Consider the following 12,419-nt stretch of genomic DNA (forward strand, 5'->3'; position numbering starts at 1 on the left):
TGAAGATGTCCCGGAATGTGTTTTCTGAAATCTTGAACTAGAATAATCTGAGGTGTGCTTTCGTGGAAATGGAGGTTTTAAACACTGTTATTATGCGGCTTCCATTTACTGTTGTTATGCTGCTTCTATTTAACTACAGTAGCCACGAAAACCCTTTGAGGAAATGGTGCTGATGCTTTTTATTTTATTGAGCTTGCCCTCATTAGAGTGACTCAGAGGGGTGACCTGGAAACAAGCTGCAGGATTGCCAGAATGGAAAAGCAGTTTGCAAATCAATCAAACTGTAAAACCTGCCCAATTACAAGAAGAAAAACAAACTACACCTAACATTCATTGTAAAATGTTTCCATTATACAACTTTTTGTATTATAACCTAAGCCGCAGTGGTGTCCAAATCATTCCACATAGGGTCGCAGTGGGTGCTGGATTCATTCCTACAAAACAAGACTACACCTTTTCACCAATCTGGTGTCTCACAAGTGTAATGAATTGATTGCAGTCAGGTGCTGCTTGTTTTAGCACAAACTTCATTGGTTAAACTGTCTGTGCTCGATTGGTAGAAACAAAAACCAGGACCCATAGCGGCCCTTGCGGACAGGTTTGGACACCCATGAGCTAAGGCGTAGGTTTGGTCTCAACATTGGTAGGGACAATATAAGAGCATAACCTGAATGTAAACGTTTTGCTGGGGCCGAGACAAGAACAAACAGATTGGGTGATCGGGGGTCAGGGCTAAATTTCTCATGAATATGAACCCAGTTCATTGATAGGCTAAATGATCGATGCAAAATATATATGTATTAGGCTCGAGCGTTTACGTCACAGCAACACGGGATCATGCGAGATTTGCGACAACGCAGCCATATTGGAAGCACGTCTGCATCACGGGACATTTAAACTTAACGGCAAATACAATTCAACTACGAGTGCCAAAGATGGAAAAAAGTTAGGAAAACTTGCCAGTTCGATACAGAGACAAACTTGTTACCACGGCGAAGGACAGATATGTGAGCAAACTTAAGGATGCGAACAATGTTGACCCTTACGATCAAGCCGAACACAAATGGAATAAAGATGTCGACAAGCTTCCACCACTACGCGAAATGGACATCATGCTGTATTTAGTGTTTGGCGTAAGTTACTACACTCATCAGCAATTCCGAAACTACAAATCGCTACAAAGCTACGAACAGTTTTGCTGCAGATCGGTGCAGGACCTGCACATTATGACCGTAGCAAACGGCAACACCATCGTTCTTGCAAAGGTCAATGCTGTGTTTTAGAAAACAAATTTGTTGCAGACAATGTAGCCTGTATACAAAGTCTTTGCCACTATCTCACGGCAACATGTTACAGCTTTTTCATTTAGAAACGACAGGAATTATGTCTTATGAAGACAATGCACATGTATGCATGCTAGTTGTTTAGCTATAGCTATAGCTAACAACAGGCCGACTTAGGGCATAAAGTTACCGAAAATTGTGTAGACAAACGAAATTAACTTACCGGAGTGGAAGTGTATAGAGCAAACTCTGTGTGTAACTGGAGAATCAAACGCCCTTCCTTCTGATCGAGGCCACCCATGTCATTCTTCGACGTTTGGTAAGTTCAGATATGAGCGTTCACACGCCTTTTCTCCATGTAGGGATCCGGAAGAAACTCAATGGGGTTCCGTCGAGCTGTACATTCTCATTTCTATTCGATCGGTTGTTGCAATTCTTTACCAAACAATAATTTCCAATCATTTTTAAAGAGCGACCTGAGTCGAATGCCTCACTGTTTATGTTTCCCGGAGTTCTGACACCGAACTTCCTGCTTCCAGCATGGCGATAGGGGCGGATACCTCACGAGTGCTACGTCATACGCTTAAGCCTAATTGACATGTTCTAAATTTCATGTGTACTGGTTCAGATCATAACTATGTAGAAAGAGAGTTGCAACACTCCCATAGGGATCCATTATACGATTTTGCTTCCGGGTAATGGAGCCTTTGATGGTTCCAAACATCGCTTCGACGAGGGCAGACCCTATTCATATGAATGGCTGGCCGTCAAGTACTAGTATATTCGGAGGTAAGTTGATGAAAAAAACTACTTCTTTTGAATTTTCAACCGTCTGCATTTAGAGGCGCTTTATGATGTAGCCTATATGTTGAACTTCATTTGTATATGCGTCGCGTATATTTTATCTTGGTTGACGAGGGATTTTCTCTTACTTTTTAAGCTGGTATCAACAGAGATAGGTATCGCCTGAGATAAATTGATTAAGTCACTACCTCTTTTCAAGGGATCCTCGGACCTAAAGACTTGTTGGCTCTAATAAGCCACAATTGTTCTCTTTTACTAAAATATTTTATTAAAAACACATACTATAGCCATTGATTTAAAAATCTAGAATATTTAGTACTAGTTTTGACCTACAGAGGGCGCCATGTTTTACACACGCAATGCACACTGGGGGTGATGACGCGGTTGGCCTGGACTGGGAGAATAGCTGTGCTAGCTAGCAAGCGAAGCTAGTATGACGAAGGAAGGATTTTGTCACATTCTGCTGCGGGTCAGATTGTTTTGTTACAGAGATATGGGATGAGTTCCCAACGTTGTACCTGCATCGCATTCCAGCTCATCAGCAGTGTCTGTAAACCGATCCTAGGCGGCTTGTATTGACTTACTGCCATTTGACAGTTTGTATATCCCATCGTTGTTAGTTGCATTATTGCCTTGTTTTTTTCCGTTTGTCTGCCTCTCACGGCAGTTTTCCCTCAGGTTTTTTTTATTTTTATTATTGATCCTGACCTACTGTCACAAACCCTTTTTGTGACTCACTTTTCGCGAGTGCGTGTTTTTTTTGTGTGTTCAATAAACACTTTTACGCAAACCCTGTTATTGTTGTCTGCCTGCTGTCTGATGTTTTCAGCATTTTTTAATTCCGTGTTCAAGCCAGCCACACTTTGTTTTCAGTTGCATTTTCCGTTCAGGTTTTACTGCACAGACAGACAGTGCATGTGGTTTGCAATGCTTTATAAGGAATTTCATGACTCTAACGTCACGCGGATGTATAGTCCTGTGTTCTACGCGCTTGTCTGTCGCACGGATTAAAGTCTCCAGCGGATTCGAATTCCGCTGGAGACCTTTATTGCTTTTGCTGCTTGTTTTGTGAAATATCAACAGCGCTGTCCTGCTCATCACTTTTTTGCTCAGGTTCAAATTGGAAGGGCAGAACTGACGACATGATAATGTAACGAGTGACACTGTGGAAGTACGGCGCCACTACCCAATGACGTCACCGCCTAAAATGCATTGCGTCGTCAACAAGAATGGCGACCTACTAGTTAAACAAATTTTTCAAATTTGATAAAAACGAAAAGGGTTTGAATATCAAATTATTATAACTCATACTAATATTCATCTTTTAAGAACTACAAGTCTTTCTGTCCGTGGTTCCCTTAAAATTGTCAACTCTTTCAAACGCCCTTTGTGATGTATAATCTAATTGGTATTTGTGAGTATTGGTAGATGACTGGCTTTCACGCGCTTGTTAGCTCGATTTTGTGAGCTTAGATGGTATCACCCTCATCGAAGAGTCCCAAGTTAATGTATGACAACCTGTATTCTTTACTCAAAAATGTTTGACATTATTATATTTTAGAGATGTGTATAGATTGAAAAGTGATGTCAACAAATAAAGACATAAAATTATAATAGAAAACTAATTTAATGTATACATATGTTTTAGGTTACATTTTCATGATGCACATAATGCTGCTGCTTGTGCTAGGGGACAGCTGATGGTGCCTGCTGATGGTGACTGCTGGCTGTGGCCATGGAGCTCCTTTTTAAACAGCAGGAAAAAAAAAAAAAAAAGATTTCATCCATTTTCCCATAAATGTCGCAATCACTACTGTCACTTACATAGAAAACCATTACAGCGCTGCTTGTGCTTGGAACTACTCACGCCTACATGAAGCACGTGACCCCCCCGGGGCAAGATCAGAGAGTGTCGCAACTCTCTTTCTACTCGGCTCTGGTAGATTCATCCCTTTGTTAAAAAAAAAACCTACTAAACATTTTGAAAACTTTCAGAATAAATGTCTGGTTTTTATTTGAAAATTTAAATTGCGATATTTGAACATAAATTATATTAACATATACAATAAATACACACTTGTTAATCATTGCTTAACTATCCAGGAATGCAAAAAATAAACATTTGTCTTGAGACAACTCAACATTGTTTGTCTAAATAAATAAATATAACTGAAAAAAACTTCAATAAAATGGAGCATTCCTTCAGGTAAAACACTATTGCTTTCGTCCACAAGCACAGCTAAACACAACAAAAATGATATATATATATATTTTTACCTTGACTATGATTAATGCATGATTATCTGAAAACAATGTCTGCATAGACATCAAATAAAAATATTTTTAAATAAATAATGTAGAAAATAACTAATTACATTTTAATTAAATGCTAATCATTAGCCAATCAAACGTGCGCTTGAGGGGAAAAATAGACCGGCACATTCAGCAAGTGAAAAGGGGTAAAGGTAAGTCAGAACATCATAAAAATAATTCACTTAATAATGGTAGGTATCAATTCTATCCTTACAACATATGGATAAACAATCTAAATTACCTGTAACTGACCTCATTATATAATGCAAATATGGTTGCTTAAAAGTTGGTGGGGACAATTGGTTGAGTCAGAGCATTGGTTGGTAGTGTTTTGCCCCTGCCGTCCCTATGCAAACCGACCCCATTGATTATAGCCACACCCCTAAAATAATATATCTAACTGTGGGACACTAATGTAGTGGATTCATTTCTCTTTTTGTCAATAAGAATTTTGGCGGAAGTAGTTCTAAGAAAAATTTAAAACTATTATATCGTTTTCAACTCAATAAAAACTAATAAATAACTATATATTTATTAATTATATAACATCAAAAATACATCTTTACCAATAGAAACTATTGTTGAAGTACAACTTCTTTTTTCTGTGCCGATTCCGAGCTGCATTTTGGAGGAAAAAAAAATCTGTTGAGGAAACAACTATTTCTATTGATATTGGTGTCAAAATCAGAAGCAAGTCCACCTGTCACGAAGAAACAATTTGAAAAAATTACAGTGCACATATTTTGTGTGTGTGTGTGAATGTGTGCGTGAAAGAGTAAATGTGCGAATGTAAACTGCATTGGGCATTGTACCAATGTAGATAAATGTGCTATGCAAGTAAGAGAAAAATATTTTAATGTTATGTAATTTTTGGAATTATTGTTTCAAATTTGACCGTGTACTTGCAAATCAAATCAGCAATTACATGCAAGCAAGCAAAGTGTCTAAACCTCAAGGTGAAATCATACAAGTTTATCTCTTAAAACTAATCAAAACGGTTCCATTTGAAACTGCCAAATTTTGTCAAAAGTAGCCCAAATTTTGTTCACCTGAGAAAATACTCCAATTGGGAGGGAACGCTGGTAAACTGCTGTTTAGTAAAATTAATACAGGTAGTCCCCGGGTTACAACGTACTCGACTTACGCAATTTCGATTTAACGACGCCGGCGTCTCGTCCGCCATATTGTTTCCAGTACCTTATTGTGCCTCACAGGATCTTATTTTTTACTTTACTTTATCAATATGACATGTTCTGTCCTCACTAAGCATGAAGTTGTTCAGCTTTGCAGACAAGGCAGTTGTGCTTTTTATTCCTTCATTTTTGACAATTTGTAAAGCTGTTACACACATATGCACACTTATGTTCAAAACGACACGCATTTTATAATAAAACACTTGACCCAAAGCAATTGGTGTTCAAACATCCATCTAGTCTGATCAATATGTAAATTTAGAAGAATAAATTAGGCTAATTTACCTAACAAAAGTCCGCTAACTTAAATGCTATAAATGCTAACGTATTTACAATTCGCTAACGTATTTACAATTCTCATAACAAATCACTCACACATAACTCCACAAACTGTAGCTCTAAAAATAATTACAAATGCATACACAAACATATATTAGCTGAAACAACTTACAGTCTGATGTGTGCCATACCAGAGCGCAGCTATCCTTTATCCATGTCGGACGTCTGAGTCTGCAATACAAAGCGACAGACCAGCCAGACCCAACGCTGCCACTAGAGGGCAGTGTATCCTCCATTTTTAAACAAAATACAATACTTTATAACTTTTTGGATGTTTATTTTAAGATTTAGGGGTACTTAAAGTGCATGTGACACGAAAAGGCATGTTTATTTCATAATACACGCGGTATTTATGCTCCTGAATGATATGGACCGCTTGGATCTGTGTGGAAGCGATCGCTATATTTATTTAGTTTTTTGAATCCCGCGCCATGAAAATGAGTGACTTCCGGCTTTGGTCTTGCATTGAGGAGGAGGGCGCTGTGACGTGTACGGTAGAAGGCGTCCTCTTCACTATACAGCAGTGGTGTCAAACCGATCCCACAAAGGGCTGCAGTGGGTCCTGGTCTTTGTTCCAACAGATCCAGCACAGACAGCTCAACTAATGAGGTTTCTGCTAAAATAAGCAGCACCTGACTGCAATCAACTGATTATGCTTGTAAAAGACCAGATTGGTGAAAATGTATTCATCTTGTTTGGTTGGAATGAAATCCAGCACCAACTGCGGCCCTTTGAGGACCGGTTTGACACCTGTGCTATACAGCGTACTGTTGTGTATGAGGACGAAGGATTCAGCTGATTATGCGGATTAATACGTTTATTTTTCGCATCACGCCAGCCAAACAGCTGCAGAAAAATCATTCTGTATGAGGGAGAGGCGTATGCGCCTTTTTGGAGTTTCAAAAGGTTCCTATTCACCGTGGATATTGGCCTAAACAAGCCCGACTACTGTGGGACCATTGGACTTACGAGGAAGTGAGTAAACATCTTGTTTAGTATTATGTCAAATATTAATACAGCTATTACAAAGTAAACACTACAAACTTTCTTGAAATAAAGGACTACTTACGTTTGATCATTGATAGGCATGTAAAAAGCTCTCCTCATGCACATTAGCAGCACGTTAGCTGCACAACAACTGCAGCCACCCTCCTCCGGGGAACGAACTGTAAATTGCTCTCTGCCGGGCGGTTTGCCGATCCGCGAAGACAATCGACAACCCAGTTGTCATGTCAAATAATCCAGGCTAGTTATGTGTGATTTTCCGCTTCGAAGACTTTGAAACATCACTCGGTTCGGGTTAGCATGTCGGCAAGCTGTTACGCCTTTTGGTTTGTTTACATTCTCCGGAGCCGGGGAAGGGAAATGACATATGTCCAATTTAGGTGTCATAAAATATCGTTCGGGAGGTGCGACAGTAAAGGTGAAGTTGACAGTTTTGACCATTATGGAGTAATTTTGCCATGTCGTCCTGAATAAATGCATTTTTATTATTTCATATTCCATTTAGCACAAGACTGTTATTTGTCATGACCATGCCATTTATTTAGCAATTGGGGAAAATACTTGGATAAAAAGAATATCCTGTAAAAATATTGAAGTAAAGAGACAGAAACAATGACATTTTGCAGCTCTCTTCGTCGCGTTTTCCTCGTTGTGAATAGTTCCCCCTCAACGGCTGACTGGTCCTTCTCAAGCCATTTATATAGCTATTGGGGGAAAATACTTGGATAAAAAGAATATCCTGTAAAAATATTGGAGTAGAGAGACTGAAACAATGACATTTTGCGGCTCTCTTCGTCGCGTTTTCCTCGTTCTGAACAATTCCCCCTCAATGGGCTGAATAGTAAAACCGATGAGCCCAGTCTACCGCTGACGTCATCCACCTGTTGGGGACGCTAAAGCCCTATAATGGTAGGCGTGGCTAACCGTCAGATTAAAAGACTAATTTCTCGTCATCTGCGCTTTGCTAAATTGTTGTATATAGTCGAATCGTCTCAAAATATGATTCTAATTCACATAATAATGCCATTTAAGACTTTTTTTCTCCTGTCGTATGCTCTTTAAAGTGTTGATTCCAACTTACGCGGAAATTCGGCTTACATCGTCAGCGTAGGAATGGAACTCGTTTGTAACCCGGGGACTACCTGTACCCGGAAGTGTTTTAACACCTTGCACATAGACTTCATTGCCAATTGACATGACACTTCGTCATTCTTTGCGTCCCGCCTTATCAGAGGGGGGCGAGCTTCATTTAGTATAGTGGGGCGATGACGCCAAGCTTGACGATTCAAGCTTGGATTTTTAAAGAACCACGAAAGCTGTACCGCATACAAACAAGAAAGATTGTCTCAGGAGTGATTTGTTCGAGGATTCAAAGTAAATATAATATTTTTCGTACCATGCATGCATTTAGAAACGTTAAAAAAAAATCAATGGGAGAATGGGAACCGCTACGGAATTGGCGTCATTTTTTCGACATATATACGTAAAATAGATGCGTAACTGCCATTTTTTTTGGCTCTTTTAACAAATAATCAAGACAGTTTTACGTCCATATCTACAAAGAATACAATGATTGAAGCATTTATTCACAGGAATTTTCTTCTTTGTTTACACATCGAGGTGGCTAATTTTCGTAACTGACTAGCCTCATAGTTGGCAATATTTACGCAAAATAAATGCTGCCAGTCCATATCTATAAAGAATTCAGGGATTTAAGCATTTATTCACAAGAATTTTCTCCAGAAAAGCTCTGTTTACGTCAGGCGACCGCTAGCCTCATTCGCTAACAGAGTAGCATTGTATTTCAACATATATACGTAAAATAAATGCTAACTGCACGTTTTTTTTTTTTGCTTTTAACTAAGAATCAAGACTATTTTACATCCATATCTATGAACAATTAGGGGATTTAAGAATTTATTCGCAAGAATTTTTGCCAGAAAAGCTCTGTTTACGTCAGGCCGCTAGCCTCGTTCGCTAACAGTATATAGTGTATAATGATAATAAAGGGCTATTCTATTCTATAATAGGTTGTGATTGTATATAGACTTTATTAATTATCTATTTACATATTATTTATAATTGGCTCTGCATGTTTTCCTCAAGTATTAAGTTTCTAATGTTAAATGATTTATTAGCTGCTGAAAACTTGCAGTAAATAAAAAAATAAAAAATTAAGTTGCTATTTCGGTCAAAAACTTATATGATACCTTAAATATTGCTATTGATCTTTAAAATATAGGTGATTATCCCTGCATTTGGTGATTTTTGTGCATCTAGTGTAAAATCTGAGACTTATAGCCATTTTAAATTGTGTTATACTTATATAAAAAATAACTAATCGGGATTTTATAAGGGAACGACTTTTTGATGCCGCTGCTCATGGAGACTCATTTATGGCTAAGGTAGGTGCCTGTTTTGGTTTTAGGTCAGTAGCAGCTTTGGTTTTGAAAATATTTGAATCTGAAATTTTTTAAAACAGGCACCTTACGAATCGGCCCCATTTCCCGTGTCTTGTCAATAGGTTATGAACAGGGGTGAAAGTGGTTACAATTTCTTGCTGGAACTCCCCGACGTGAAGGTCGCAACGGAGGCAGAAATTTATTTATTTATTTATTATTATTTTAAACATTTTTTTTTTTTTTTTTTTGAGGGGGTGGTCAAAACTACTGAAATGCAAAGAAAATTGTTTTGGTCAGTTATTTCTATACCACATACAAAAACTGATTTTCATCCAAAATTGTATTTTTTTTCAATGATTTTCGAAATTAAAGTTAACAAAAACAGCTATCCATTTCCTAATTTTTATTTTCCCTCATTTCCTCACATACTGAATGCCAAATCTTAATTTCAACTACTTAAGAACATAAGATGTATATTAAAATTGAAGATAATGTAAACATTTACTTTTTGTTGTGTTTTTTAATAATAAAGATATAAATAACATACATTCAGAAAAATAAGTACAAAAGACTTATATTATGCAGAGGGAAAGGGAATATATTTTGAAGATCGCGCAAACATTGCATTTTTTAAATCATAAAGAAATGAATAAGTAACCTAACATAAATGAACAAATATAAGTCCAAAGTGCACATTGACAGCTAAGATGTTCTGAACCTCCCCATCAGAACAAATAAAACTAAATATGATAAATAAGCCTCCTTAACTCTTCCCTTGCTCTTGAAGATTTGATCCATTTTCTGTTGCATTGCCCTTGTTTTTTTTTTTTTTTTTTTTTTTTGCTGTTTCAGAAAACATGCACATTTGAACCAATCAGAGCTAACTATCTCTGGTGATTACATGTCAGTATTTCAGCCAATTGAACGGATAAATGAGTCCAGGCGTTTTGCTTTGCTGCGTGCATTCGCACATTGACGTGACTCGTCATCGTTAGACTCAGATAACTGCAGCAGCTGGGGAAACCTCCATGCCATCGGTGGAATAAAAAAATAATAAATATTGGTGGAAAGGATTACGCTACACGAGCGCTTTATTATGCTTGTTGTTCACACTTGTGTATGTAAATCTGATTTGGTAGATAGTTTTCTTCTTGGAGATGAAATGCATGTGTGGCAGCTTTGTATTATTATTATTTTTTTACATAGCGCTTTGACAGTTGCCATCATATTTTCGTCGGAATCAAAGCACCGTATACCGGAACAGCGTTCTGGCCCTGAATCTTATACCGGAACTGTGTTCCGGCCCTGAATCTTATACCGGAACGGTGTTCCTGACCGTTCCCGCCCACTTTCACTTCTGGTTATGAAGTCTTTATCTGGCAGTACCGGAGCTTGCCAATGAAGGCTGGCTTCAAAACTGAGAAATATATGTTTAGTGAAAGGAAAACGCACAATTTCACTATAAAAACAAAACTGTGTAAAGCCTGGTAAAAACTTTCAAATCATGTCTTCATGACAATTGGAATCCTAAACAATTGTACTGCAGTAAAATTTAGCTTGTGTAAATACAGAGATTGGATTAATTAATTTTGATAATTGAGTGTTATTGTGTGTTATTTTTTATGATGGTAAATGCTATCGAAGTGAATAGCTTGGCCTTGCCACACTAAGTCATGCTTGTTGTGTTTCTAATGGTGTTATCTTGGATGTTTTTGCTACGCCACACAGACGCACTCTGGTGTGAGTGACGCGTCCCTGCGAGTGACATAAACCTAGTTGACAAGGCACGCAGGAAGTTCGTCCTATCGCATCCCCCCGCACTCTTAACACCCTGGGGCCAATATTATCCGAATCCATGAGGGAGGGGCACCTGCCGTCACGACCCCGCGTCTGGGAATTTGCGTCAGATGGTCACGGCTCTGATAGCGCTCCATCGTCACATCCATTAGTGGAGGGGAGTTGCTCAACAGGAGTTGAAAATAGCTCGCTATCTGTCGGGAAATAACAATCCAATGCCTTCTATGGAGATTTCAAACTTCAAACCTAGCAAGTTTATGTGATTATATATATCTTTTTATCCCAGAATTGGGCTGTCACAAATAATTAATGAAATAGTTGATCATTCACCAAATATTTTTGAATTGAATCAACCAACTGCATCATATCAATAAGTTTCCAAGGTACTTCCGCATTTCTGCTCGCGACTTCCGTTTTACACTTTCTCTAACCAAAACAACAGTGGCGCAGGAGTGGCATTTCTCATCAAAATCCCTCAAAAAAGACAATTTGGTCATACCGCATTCATCTGCCATCATTACGACACGGGAGGACAACATGCTCATGAAGGCAGATGTGCAAACAAGCCCGAGCCACCACAAAGACAGAGTGTTTATGTAGCCATGTTGCCGCTGTGTAATGGAAGGTATGTTCTTCCTATCCCTGCAATTTTATGTGTCCAGTGTTTTAAAAGTACTATAGCTCAAATCTCGCGCATGAAACGACTTGTTGTCTTTGATATTGTTATTACGATCATGGTTGTTAATTATGATGATGTTTTTTATTTTTAATTAAAACTACCGTACTGCTGTGGCTGATACACATGCTATCTGCTACTAGCCTGTTGCTAGTCGGTACGTGTAGGATGGCACAATAATGTTCAATTTGACTACAATTCTGTGTTTTGCGTCACAGCTGAGACATCGTTTGCTTTGCTAAATCAAGTTATACAACGATAAAGAAATGGAAAACCAACACTGATCAACTACAAGTCATACATGGGCTTCTTACCCTAAATCAGGGGTCCTCAAATACAAATCTTGAAGGTCCACAATAATTTTTTTCATACAAGCATGGGTCCATTTATTTATGTCGGTCAAGTACAAGGCAGGTCGAAGGTTGTAAACGTGGTTTTCTTTTGACCAAACAAAAATACAACGTACATTCTGATTAAATAAAAATAAATCAACAAAACATTTTTTGACTTAAAATAAAAATAAGAATACAAAAAACAAACACATGCAAATACAATGTTTACATATGTACACTGAATAATTGACTAGATCTGTCCTTAAGGTGCAAAC

The sequence above is a fragment of the Corythoichthys intestinalis genome, chromosome 12, assembly GCF_030265065.1.
Source record: "Corythoichthys intestinalis isolate RoL2023-P3 chromosome 12, ASM3026506v1, whole genome shotgun sequence".
Lineage (NCBI taxonomy): Eukaryota > Metazoa > Chordata > Actinopteri > Syngnathiformes > Syngnathidae > Corythoichthys > Corythoichthys intestinalis.